Here is a 13,715-nt window from a genome sequence, read left to right as displayed (position 1 = left end):
CTATTTATTTATTTATTTATTTATTCTTCATTGCACAATATACTAAAGTAATTATGTACAATTAGGTGGACTAATGCTAAAAGCATTTTCTACCAGTCAACCTGCAGGAGGTACAGGGAGTAAAATTGTAAACTATCTATTCTTTTGACACCCGTGTCCGCAGTGTTCTATGTTAACTGGTGATAGTTGAGAGAATGAATAACTACATTCCTTTTTATCCCAGAACCACCACGGAAATGTACTTGTGAACCAAAGCCGTAAACCGTAAATTATGAAGATATACGTTATGGGTCTTAGAATCAAACTGTTTGCGCTGGTTCTGATCTTTTTGTTGACTCTACTTGGTTAGGGTGGGACTTGATCTTTTTTGTTGTCTGTACCTGGCTAACCCCTCATGAAGGATTACTCCGCACTGCGAGTGGAAGGTGCGTGAAAATGAAACATTCTCCTTTGAAGAGAAATCTCCATTGAGTTTCCCGTTTTACATACAGATATCCGGCGCGCTTGCTGATCATGTCAGACCGTGTTTTATTTAGAGCTGGGTATGCCCTTAAAATATATCGATTATTTTCAATCCTTTTACCAGTAGGGGCTGAAATATGGCATATTATGTAAGTAAGTATATCTGTTAACGGATAAGATATTTTAATTTGCATCTGCTTGTTACTAAATGGAAGGGTGATTCGAGAAAAAAAATTCTCCATTTTGTTCATGGACTAACAAATGTAGCTTTTTTTCTATATTGCCATAAGATTTCCATTCAGTCATTTGAAATCATCGCCCATAGAAGTGTAACTATACACATATTATATACAATATGTGAAAATACTTTTCCTTGTGACTATTATTATGAGTCCGTTGAATATCGCCAAATAGCGTCAAATAAAATTCGAGACTTTGTTTTTTAACGTCATCGACTCTTTTAAAACATATCTTCATAACGTACATCACTACTCCGGGATTCGCACATCAAAGGCAGTTTTCTTTTGTTTTGTCCCTCTTTTTACCTGATATACTTACACGGGTTTATTTTGTGCGTGTTCCTGAAGCGACGTGATTGGTGTATTTTATTCGCCTGAAATGATGAAAGTGTTGCGGTAGAGTCCTACCAAGCTTACTTTGCAACAGAAACAAGTGCCAATTATTATAATTTCTGACGTAGTACGTTGTATTATTGTCTCTTCTGGCTACCAGTCATCAGAAAAATCTCCATCTTTAACCCGTTGCAAAGCTATCGCTAACGGCCCTACAAAGATTCATTTTCTTTTCCCTGACTCGTGTGTCGTGTGACATCGAAGTAGGTAGTTGGCGGCACCTTTGTTGTTGGATTAATTTTATATTAAGCTTTACACCCCTGTCTTCATAACTCTTTTTGGCCTCTAAAGGACACAAACAGCAGGCAACAAAGGCAAACGAGGACCGAATAAAAGCGGCACGTGCATTGTCAAATTCTGAACTAAAAGGTTCTTTCTTGTAAGTAAATCGCGTCGTTTAGATTTATTTATAGAAAAAAAAAACACGCACTCACGCCTTGTACTAATGTACTCCCTTGCGGGGTAGGCAGAGGTGCATTGCTGCACCCACTTTTCGCCAGAGTGTTATGTTAGTTCTAATGCAATAGGGGGCGGGCCTATTGCCATTTTACGGGCACATCCAAGACCCGAGAACAGAGGACCGAGAACATCTAAGCTTTCTCAAAGGTCATATACTTGCGAGGGGCATTGACAACTGCCACCAACAAGCCGAATACATGGTCACCGGATCTGAACGCCTACAGGAGAGGATGACCGCTGGGGCTGTCGCCGCTTCAGAACAACGGAACATGGAAAGGAGGATGCACAATTTAACATCGCAAGGGCGTGTCCAAGGGTTCCTCCAGGCTTTTAAAGCAGCTGCCTCAAGCCTTATAGGAAAACCACAGAGGACACCCGAGAGGCGCCAAATCTCCAGAGAACCTAAAACTGGAAAAAGGCTTGCCCAGAGGAAAATTACTCGAGCGGATATGGGCCAGGTGGTCCCACCGAAGCTGAAAACAGCTACCACCTCAAACGACCATCTAGAGAATGCCGCCATCGAATTTATGGCAATTACAACCGCCACAAAGCAGGTAAATCTCTTGTCCTGCAAAACGATCATGCAGACCTACAGGCAAGAGAACGAAAGCCGGCTAAAAGTTTTACTCGAGGAGGCCGAAGCCTGCATATACGATAACAGTAGTTGCCAAGTCCTCAGAGGCAAAATGACTGGAGCGTATATGGCGGCTTATAGCGAGGAATGCGGATTCGTGCCCTGGGAACGCAACATCCCGAAACTCACTCTCCCACACAACAACCAAATGGTGGTCGTAGCTCAGTGTACCAGGATTATGCTAGAGGACAAAATCCTAGCAAAAGCGGAAACCATTAACGCTACCTGGAATAGCTGGACGATGCCCACCATCGCTTGGGTGAACGGGGTACCTGGATGTGGGAAGACAACCTGGGTGGTAAATAACTTCGATGTGAGCAAAGACACCATTATCACCACGACAACTGAGGCGGCCGTCGATATACGAAACAGGCTAGCGCATAGGATCGGGAACATGGTTAGAACTAGGGTACGTACGATGGCATCAGTCCTAGTAAACGGCTTTAGAGAACATGTCGGATGCCAACGCCTGATAATTGACGAGGCCCTGATGAACCATTTCGGGGCAATCGTAATTGCCGCCCGCCTGTCCCGTGCCAGTGATATTGCTCTAATCGGAGACATCAACCAGCTACCGTACATAGACAGAGAGAACCTATTCGAACTAAGGTACAGTCGCCCAACACTGGTAGCAAACATCACCCAGGAGCTGTTGTGCTCATACAGAAACCCCATGGATGTTGCATACGCCCTAAGAGAAGTATACTCAGGCATATACGCAGCCACAACGCGTATCCAATCCCTGCAGCTGAAAAGGTTTACAGACGCAGCAATTCCAAAATCCCAAACCAACACTCTATTCCTGACGCATACACAGGAAGAAAAAGAGACCCTGACCAGCCAAGGGTTTGGAGAAGGAACGGGATCACGCGTCTTAACCATACACGAAGCACATGGATTGACGTACGAATCCGTCATTATCATAAAAACAAAAGATAAAATAAAGTTGCACGATAGCATACCTCACGCAGTAGTGGCGCTGTCGAGGCACACCTCCGCCTTCACCTACTATGCGGATGACACCGAGGACGCTATCGGCAACCTCGCTAAAACGGCAATAACAGCACCGAAGAAACGGATCCTCGAGTACAACCTAAAGATGGCAATAAAAAATCGGGACAAAGAGGTCGTTGCCCAGCAATCAAGGCTTTTGGCAACGCAAAATGGAGCGGAATAGGAGAATTTTGATTTTAATTTTATATTGACGGCCAAACCGTATTGCATGTATTTTATAGTTTTGTTATGTATAGTATATAGCATGTATTATATAGTTTTGATATGTAGGTATTGTATAGTATATCATGAATTAATATTATCTGTATAAGAACTAACCAATAAAATTAAGATAGTTTTAAGAACACTGTCACACATTAACACCAGGCAAAACAACAGCGATGACAAAAGGAGTGTGTGGCCACTGACAGGCGTCTGTTAAGTTCTCTGAAGACAGCTGACACTGGCCCTACCCTTCAAATGTTTGTTGCCATTATAATTGTAAGTGTGACTGTGTGAAACAAAGAAAAAAAAAAAAAAAAAAAAAACAAGAAATGCACATCTGGGGGTTTTTAGTCGGTTAAAGGCCGACACTACCTGGGTCCCCTTCCCAGGTGTCTGTGTAGATTTTCCTCCAGGAGTGCAAAAAAAATAAAAAAAAATTATTAATAATATATAGGTATATATATATAAAAGATAAAATATATATATTATAAGCTTCCACATTGAGTAGTGAGTAGTTAAAAGATGAAGACAAAAAACAACCAAACTCTCACAATATATTGATCTCTCAAAAAGGCACGGACATAAAGTCTGTGGAGTGATAATAAAATCTTTAAAAAAAAAAAAAAAAAACCGAGAACAAATATCTCTGTTTGAACAAATATCTGCCCCAGCCGGGAATCGAACCCGGGACCATCGACTCAGTAGTCAGGGTCACTAACCACTACGCTTATTTTGTTTATTTATAGATATTTGAGTTTAGCAGTTTTAATAGGGGCTTCATGAACGGAATCTGCTTGAGGGACATATCAACTGTAGCCCTATGTATAGGTATGCTATGTATGCTATGTATAACCCTATGTATAGGTCTAGCAAGAAGAAGTTATCTGATAGAAGGAAGGATCAAGCCACTACCGGTACACTAAGAAGTAGAATGAAGATAGACAGATGTCGTGCAAGCTTGTGTGTTTCCATTTGTAGTGAACCCGCGGGGCGGCTCCAGGTTTTATACTTAGTACCTCTAGTGGTTGGTAGGTTAGAGGCCTATGTCCAGTGGAGATGATTGTTAACAAACCGATGATGGGAAGAAAACAACATCATGAACATAATCTTCAAGTAGAAATATTTATTTATACAACAGATTATATTATATAAATTTTACAGGATGAGAAAACATACTGTTTGGAACAAATCCATCAAACGTACTTATATATTTAATGTTTTTTTAGTATATAATACAGTTTGTAGCAGACATACAATATAGTTTTGAGAGGCTGTTCAGAGTTAACCATCGATTAAGGAATCATTATGATTAGTATTTTTCGTATTTATAAATCAAAATAATTCATAATTAATTAATAAATTTTATTAACTTTGAACATACCTTACCGGGTAAGTATGCATTAGCTGAATAAATATTTACAAAATACCTACTTTATAACTATGTTTTTCTGGTAATAGTCACTATTAGATTCTATGTACATAAATTAGAGTAATGCATACAACTTAAGTAAATACGACTTAAGTAAATGTTTGTACATTATTTACCTATTTGCTTAATTAATTATAGCTAGGTACATAAATGTGTTTATTTACAGAATCTATATATTTAATTATAACTATGATAAATAACATTTGAACAGAATGCAAGTAGGTATAGCGGAAGACACCACCATGTATTTAATAATGACTATTCTAAAACAAGCTGTTGCAAAAGTAGTATATAGTAGTGCCAATTTCTCCATAGTCGGTTAGAGCATAACCAGGTATTAGTGAAGTACCAATTTCTCCATAGTCGGTTATCTAACCGACCAGGGATTGGTTAATTAATTATACGTTATCTCCATATAAAATTATTGACAGATGTGTCAAAAGTCAACCACTAATACCTGGTTATGCTCTAACCGACTATGGAGAAATTGGCACTTGCCTGGGCGGAGTAAACGGGATTTGAACGACTTTGTTAAGTACAACATCTTTATTGGTGACATGAATTTTTATAGGGAGTACTTACATTATTTTCACTAATTTCCAAAAGCCGAAGAACAATTGTGATTTGCAACACAATATTTGTTAAACTCTGATAAATAAGTTTAACTATGTGCGTAGGTATATAAAAAGCTTTCCAAAATGGACTGCGTTAACAACTTAGCAAGCGTTCATTCAATCCGAAAATACATTAGTGATAAACAACATGATTCCAACTTTATAAAATAAATAAATCAAAAAAATCCCGGCTCAGTAAAACTTTTGTTTACAAGTTTAAAGGATTTTCGGTCACGATCACGAGTCACGAAAAACTACCAACCTTTATTTATTCAGATAGTTAATAGATATTAAGTACCTACAACATCAAATAACACTAGGTATATTATGTGTTTGTATTTTTTTAGTAGTTTGGATTTCAAATAAAACTATCAATCCTTGCCTAATACAATAATTGTGATAATTTAATAATTAATCAAAATGTATTAATCTTTGTGACTCAATTGCTGACATACCAACGACTGTAAAAAAACGTTCTAATTTAATTTTGCGAAATCATAAATCGTAAAATAATTTCAAAAATCCGGCATTAAACTGTTATTTAGCATAATCTTTAGCCGTAACTCAAGCTACGTTAAATTTGTCAGCGTCGTTGTAATACCAAAATGTGCGTCTCATTTTTAACGAAAAATTATGACGGCAACGCGAAATAACCGTTGAAAAGAAAACCTGGTCGCTTTTGCTTTTTAGTTTTATTTTGGAATGTTTTTATTTATGTTGACAGCACTTTGTCTGTTTTATGAATAGGTCATTTTTTGTCTGATTAGATGTTGCAGGTCGGTACAATACAATAAAGGGGGTGGATTTTGTAAGTAAACTGCCCGTCGACAAGTCAATGTAGCAAACACAATGATAATTTTTCATCACGGGATTCACTTTTAAATCAAAAAATTATAACTCTATATTATTCTGTATATTATCAAACACTGTTAGTAGCTAAGTTTAGTTTATTCTGTTAAGGGCCCGTACAGGGTGACGTGCCGCGCCAATTTTGGGTTTTCAATGCTCTTCACACAGCACACGCAGTGACACGCACACATGTAAGTTTGCACAGTGGGTCGATAAACTTTAACTCGCCAACTTTATTGACAATTATGTTCAAGTACATTTTGGGTGATTTTAGGGTAAGTAAGTATAATTCTTACTTACACTGGTAGGCACCAGGAAAGAGTAGAAATTAATAGGGGTGCCACTTTACTCTATACTCGGAACCCGATTAGCTTTCTCAAACAAATGTGGTATTTACTTGTAGAAAGGTAACTAAAAGTATTAAAGTGTAGATAATAAGTTTCGGGCATCCTCCAGCCAACTGAACCCCGACGACAAAGCAAAGTAAATACATAGTGTCGCAAAAGGGCTATACTAAGCCAAAAGGGGATGACTCAAGGAGTCATTCTGGACAACTTTTGTTCTACGAGATTGGCAAATTCTCGAAAAAAAATATTCGTTTTCCATGGTAAAAAGTCACATGTCCAACAAAGTTTCTATTTTGATGTATGAGGTATTGTTAGAAGCGTATTGATGGCGCGATGGTTATAGGCTATGTGACGTTCCATTAAAATGTACATAGCGCCCTCTAGAGGACATAACGTGATGATCGAAAAAATAATAATTCAACTTTGCCGTGTAAGGTATCAAATGAAAGGGCTTGATTTTCACATTACAAAAATATGCATATTGAAGGTATTTAAATAACAACACCAAAATTATTGAAATAAAAAATGATCATGAACTACTGACGTAAAATTTCATAAAATAAAAACAACTAAAAAGTTACAAATAAAAATATACAATTATAAACAAACGAAAAACCCGACTGTACGCTAAAAACATGAAAACAAGTCCCAATGTTAATGGAAAGTATCGCAGGCGGGGAACAACTTGACCGCCACTCAAGGCCGTTTTCTAAGTAACATTCAGCTAAATGGTGAACCCTCTGCTGGTCCCCGCCTACGATACTTTCCATTAACATTGGGACTTGTCAAGAAAACTCAACAGGGGTTTCCATACTAAAGTGAACAGGACTGAAAACCATCACACTTTTTACCTTTAAATTGCGCTAATCTGTTAGTTTTTCTGTTGAATTTTGTCCACCTTTTCTGATTGTTTTGGCCATATCTTGGTGATACCTAAATCGATTTGATATTGAAATATCTCATTTGAAAGCTTATAAGTTGACAATGTTTTTAAGCTGAAGTGCACAAAAAATTGTTGTATGAAATTCTTTTTTAATTTAACTTATTTCTTTTTAGGTTTTGAATATTTTTAAAAAATGTTTATCTATTTTGAGGTATTGTGTCTAATTTAAGTCAAATAATGCACATTTGATCATTTTAATAAGTTTATTAAGATGTTACTAATTCAAAACAAACAAAAAAAGTATTGAAATATGGCTAGTTTTTTTATTTTCGGTTTTAAACATGAAATTTTGGCAAAAATTCAAAAAATCTTTAAATATTAAATATCTTAGAAATGGTTAAGTTTCGGATAATGCATTATAGGGTATAATCGACTGGAAATGCCTTCCTCTATCACCTCCTGAAAGGATCAGGTCTACTTACCAATAACCCTGTATACCGCTTTTTCAATACCTTTAAGTACATTTTTTGGTAGCAGCATAATATTTTTACTTAATTTTAGGGTTTCGAACGTCAAAAGAAAAAAAGCAACCGTTATAGGATCTCTTTGTCCGTCTGTCTGACTGATAGGCTTACCCCCACAATACATAAAAAACAGTAAAAACTGCCACATTTTAATATTTTTGCGCTGTAAGTAATGCACTGTACATCTCTGCTTCGAATTAGGAGTAACACTAAAACGACATCACTAAAACAATGTAGTTTTAATGACGGTTTTTGCAACAAAAACAAGGACATAGCTATGGCAGGTAAAATTTGCGCACGGCATGAGAGAGATAGCAAACTTGGGTATCATGCGTCATAGGTCACATCCCCTTTTGCCTTATTCCGCACTTCCAACAAAGGCTTTATTGTATCTTTATCCCGAAATCAAAGCATCTTCTTTAATGGCGACTGTCTAGTCGGTACCTTCTTATGCTAATCAGCCAGGGAGACAATATTTAACTATATTTTTTAGTTTCAATTCGTTTGCATCTGACCGTACTTTACATGGGCTCGCGAGTTGACGATATAAAAAAACAGGAGATGCCAACTCGCGTGGCGCGCGACTCTAAGGCGCGCGACTTGACGAAGGACTCCTTTTTTTTCTTTGTGGTTTTGTATAAGTATGTGTTTCTTTTCTTTAAATCTGTATTTTTTTTGTTGTTGCTGTCTATGTGTCGAATAAATGTATCTTTATCTTCAAATCTACTGTCTAGGCTACTGTCTATAGAAGAAATTCCGTCATTGACAATTTTACGTTACGAATTTATTTTTATTTATTTTATTTTTATTTTTACATTTTGTTAATAAATAATTATTACTTATGAACACATAACAACTTGATGCCATTAACAGAATGAACTTAGTAAACCCAGTAAACCTAACACATCCAGAGGAAAAATAAAATCTCTTTCTCTCTCTCTGAAAAACATACTTAATAGCCTAAACTCGATGCTTTTAGCTATTAACATCTTTGAAATAAAATTGAGCCACCACCGTGTTACTGCCCTCATCAGATCCTCACGAGACCATACCTCAACCAGCACCAAGAGACTGTATTTTTGATCCCTAACCTAATGTTCGTGCGTATTGTCATCACTTAGATCCATTCGCTATATTCCTGCCATCAGACCTTTACGAGACTGTAATGTCACGAGAATATTGCACACTATCTAATTTAATTTAATGTATTGAATATACTGGAAGAATTATGCTTCCTCAATTTCAAATCAAATTAGTTATGTTGGTGTCATAAAAGTTGAAAAAGTGCAATGACAACCAATGTGCAGTGATTTTGTATCTGTACACGATAAGATCGCGAGCTGTCAGTGCTGCCTAAACCGACGTGACCCTTCTTTGGAGGCCAGCGGCCAACTGAGTCAAACGTCACTTGTGTTTATGATTTTATAACACAGAAAGCCGCCATAGATATTTGTATGAAGATTTGAGGGGAAAAAATTGCTCAAGTTTGGGATTAATTTACACAAAATAAGTGTGTGTTTATTAAAAAACAAGGTATTTAGCGCCTAGTCCAAGCCTTTAACTTTATAATATGATAAAAATCATATGACAATTCTTAATAATTACGACAAAGTTGTTACAATACGGGAGTGTGATTTTCTGGTTTTTCGTCATATTCTGAATTTTATTTACAGTTATCCATAATCATTTACTTGAATTCGAATCATTCAGCACCTAGTTAGACTCTTCGGCTACCTGTGTGATTTTTTTCAAGGTTGTAGAGCATCGTTTACTACATAATTCTATGACAATGCCAACCCTCGATTACCCCTTGCAGACCCTTAAGGCTGTCACTAAAGCTGGAAGAAAATCAGAATCTGTCAAATCTAGTGAGGGGGGGTTGAGGTATGCGGGGCGTTCTACGGACAATGACATGAAATTTTAACATAGTACTCGAAAACATTAAAGTGAAGACATGCCACTTTGTTAAAAATATACTAAGTAAGTAATATTGTTTTGTGATACGAAAATATTTATTTTTATTTGAAAGTATTTTTAATATTTAATAATTAATTATATATAAAGTCGTACCCGTGCCGATATTTATACAGGTTGTTGCAAAAAGGGTATACTAAACTAAGCCGAAACCTACGTGTGCAGCATGTTATTGATGTTATGTCTAAAACCCTGGAAATGAAATCAGAATGTAAAAATTCGCGTTTTTTTTTTTCGCGAATTAAGTATAGCCTCACTTGGGGGCAGATTTTAATATAAGAGGGACTACAGGGTGTTGTTAGCCGAAAGGGCGTTACTCTGAATAACTTTTATCCTACGTATTTTTTTATATTCGTGAAAAAAAAAACGCTTCTCCATATACTTTTTTTTGGTCACGTGACCTTTTAGTTAGACGACCTGTTTTATTTTGGTGTTTTAAAAGCAGAACAGTAGTTTGCAGAACTCTGCATATACAGGGTGTCCCAAAAGGTTACGTAGCTGGCAAAGGTGGTGATATGGGGTGGTCTGGGTGAGGTATAATATGTACTTAAGTATGTGTATTTTGGATATGATAGAAATAATATTTTTGTTTCTTAAAACCAAAAAAAAAAAAACCTTGTTGCGCTCTTTTGCTCACTGTAAGTACCTACAAATATTGCTGTATTAAAAAAATTGCGGTTTTGTAATAACGATTATAAAAAAAGTTATTTTCAAGTCAAGGAGTCAGTACCTAATTACAATTTCAGTCAACACCAGGTGAACTGAAAAAAAATAGATAGTTCTAATTATTCTATAATCACTTTAGATCGCAAACATTGTAACTCCACTTTTCTCGGCGAAAAGTCAGTTAGTGTCAGTTGGTGTCAATTAGGGCATGCAATACCGGAATAATTTTCAATACCGGTATTGAGTTTCGGTATTACTACTTCGGGATTCCGGTACTAATACCGGTATTAGACTTTCTTGTTGTTATAAATGGCAAATATTGTGTTTAAAGGACTATAGGCCAAAATTAAACAAGAAAAGGCAATCAAATTCTGTAATTATAGATATAGATTTCTACGACAATTGAGTATTAGAGTTAAAATGATAGATTTGAAAAAAAAAATTTGGTGTCGGTTTACGCATGGGCAACAGTAGATTTCCAACGGCCAAAAACTACATTAAGCTATTGGAAACAAGTGCGCTTTCATAGTATATAAGAACACAAGGCTAACTATACCTTAATCGCTTTATTTATAGCCTAAAAAGTCCGATTCCGGTATTACTTCAATACCGGTATTAACTTTCAATACTGGTATTGAAAAATACTTATTTTTTTCCGGGTTCCCGGTATTGCGGTATTGTATGCCCTAGTGTCAATAGAAACGTTTTTTGAATTTACATGTTTTGTTTTACTCTTTATTCGAAAAAAAAACTGTATTCCGCATTTTACAATTTGTTTTCCTCTAAACCAGAAACCGTGATTTTTAAACAAGAAAATTTAGTAATTCCCTTTATTCTCATATACAACGTGCGATGTAGGCGAGCGTGAACGAAAACTATGCAATAAGCCTTTGTTTTTATTACTACTTTACTAAAATAAAAACCGGCCAAGTGCGAGTCGGGCTCGCGCACAAAGGGTTCCGTAGCAGCAAATATAATTTACAGTTAAATCAACCTATCTCAAAAACTATAAGAGATACTTTGATCAAACCAAAAATCGTTGAAAGAGTTAATTAGCATGCATCACCTCTATTTTTTTTAGAATTTTATACCCCGTAGTTATAAAAATAGAGGGGGGGGGACATACTTTTTACGACTTTGAGAGCTGATATCTCAAAAACCGTTCACTTTAAGAAAAATGTTTTTTAGAAAACTTTATATCATTTTAAAAGACCTTTCCATTGATACCCCACACGGGTATGTACATCGAAAAAAAAAATTTCATCCCTCAGTTACATGTATGGGGGGCCCCACCCCCAATTCTTTTTTTTACTATTTAGTGTCATATTTTTGTAGCGGTTCATACAACACATATTCTCATCAAATTTCATTACTGTAGTACTTATAGTTTCCGAGTAAATCGGCTGTGACAGACGGACAGACGGACAGACGGACATGACGAAACTATAAGGGTTCCGTTTTTGCCATTTTGGCTACGGAACCCTAAAAATAACATACTCAACAATGTTAATATTTTTTTTTTGCAATATTGTAAAATTAAAATCTAATTATTAACATGAATTTCAACTTTTTTTTGACGGCATGACGGCTGCTGCAGCTACGTGCTGTCCAGACCTCCAACCAATCCCACCAGTACTGCAGGTTGCGTCGAATACGAGCCATTCTCTTCGACTTGACAAAACAGGTGCTCCTGGAAGGGCCATAAATCGCACGGCACCCGTACCATATAGAGGCAACGGACTCCTTTGCAACAGCCTCCCAGATTCCTAAGTAGCCCATGCACTGCATGGCGAGCACAGCTCCAGCTGTTCGTAATGAATCCTTGGGATGTCAGCCCTCTAGGAACGCGGTTACTATTTTTAAGCTAAGAGCTAGTTCTCATCCTGCTCCGACAGTGAACGAACGCAAAGTATTGTACCCACTATCGATCACGCATTTCGGATGCCAAACTGACTGTCCGAAAGGTCGAGACCGTACCACCACGTACTACAGAGGTATGACTCGTTCGAAGAGCTTGTCAGGCTCTTACAGCAGTTAGATGTGTCGGTCAACGGAAAGATAATCTACAGGCCTGCTTTATTTATTTAGGAGCACTAATGTGGCCTCCTTTCAGTCATTGAGAAACTCACTGGCACTCAGGCTGCGGTTGAACAGGAAGATAGACTGTCTAAACAAATCCTTTTTAGGCTAGTTAAAAAAAACTTTAGGTAGGTAGTATGTTAACTAGAACTACAAATAAAACAGTATATGTGTCTCCTCTTAAAGTTGGTCACGAGGAGTTACGATGATTACGATCTGAGGTGACGCTGACGATATACAAGGTGTTGCAAAATGGGTATAAAGCTAAGCCAAAAGTGGATTTAGGGGTCATTCTGATCCACTTTTCTTCAACAATTTTGAAAATTCACAAAATAAAACCTTTTACAAAGAAACTTATTCGATCACGTGACTTTTTACTATAAAGACCGAATTTATTTTTCGAGAATTTCCAAAACTAGTAGAACAAAAGTTGTTCAGAATAACTCCCTGAGTCACCGCCTGTTGGCATAGTATAATCTTTTTGCAACATCCTATATAGGTAATATCAGGTTTACCTGGGCCTGTAGAGTGAGATTTGACCTGGCAAGGGGAGTCACAATAGATCTTTTAGGTTGCAGTGGCGAATGACGACGACGAGCGAAGACGACCGTATGGCGTAGTAGTTATTGACCCTGACTACTGAGCCGAAGTTCCCGGATTCGATTCCCGGCTGGACCAGATCTTTGTTTAAACACAGATATTTGTTCTCGGGTCTTGGATGTGCCCGTAAAATGGCAATAGGCCCGCCCCCTATTACATTGGGATTTAAACAACACTGGCGAAAAGTGGGTGCAGCAATGCACCTCTGCCTACCCCGCAAGGGAGTACATTAGTACAAGGCGTGAGAGTGTATGTATGTGTGTATATATGTAGATAAAGTCGCACTTAACCGCTTTTTTGCAAAGCTTGTTAAATACCTTCATAGATTTAAAAAAATATGTACAT

The sequence above is a fragment of the Plutella xylostella genome, chromosome 18, assembly GCF_932276165.1.
Source record: "Plutella xylostella chromosome 18, ilPluXylo3.1, whole genome shotgun sequence".
Lineage (NCBI taxonomy): Eukaryota > Metazoa > Arthropoda > Insecta > Lepidoptera > Plutellidae > Plutella > Plutella xylostella.
The sequence above is the reverse complement of the archived record's forward strand: the minus strand, read 5'-3'. Positions refer to the sequence as shown.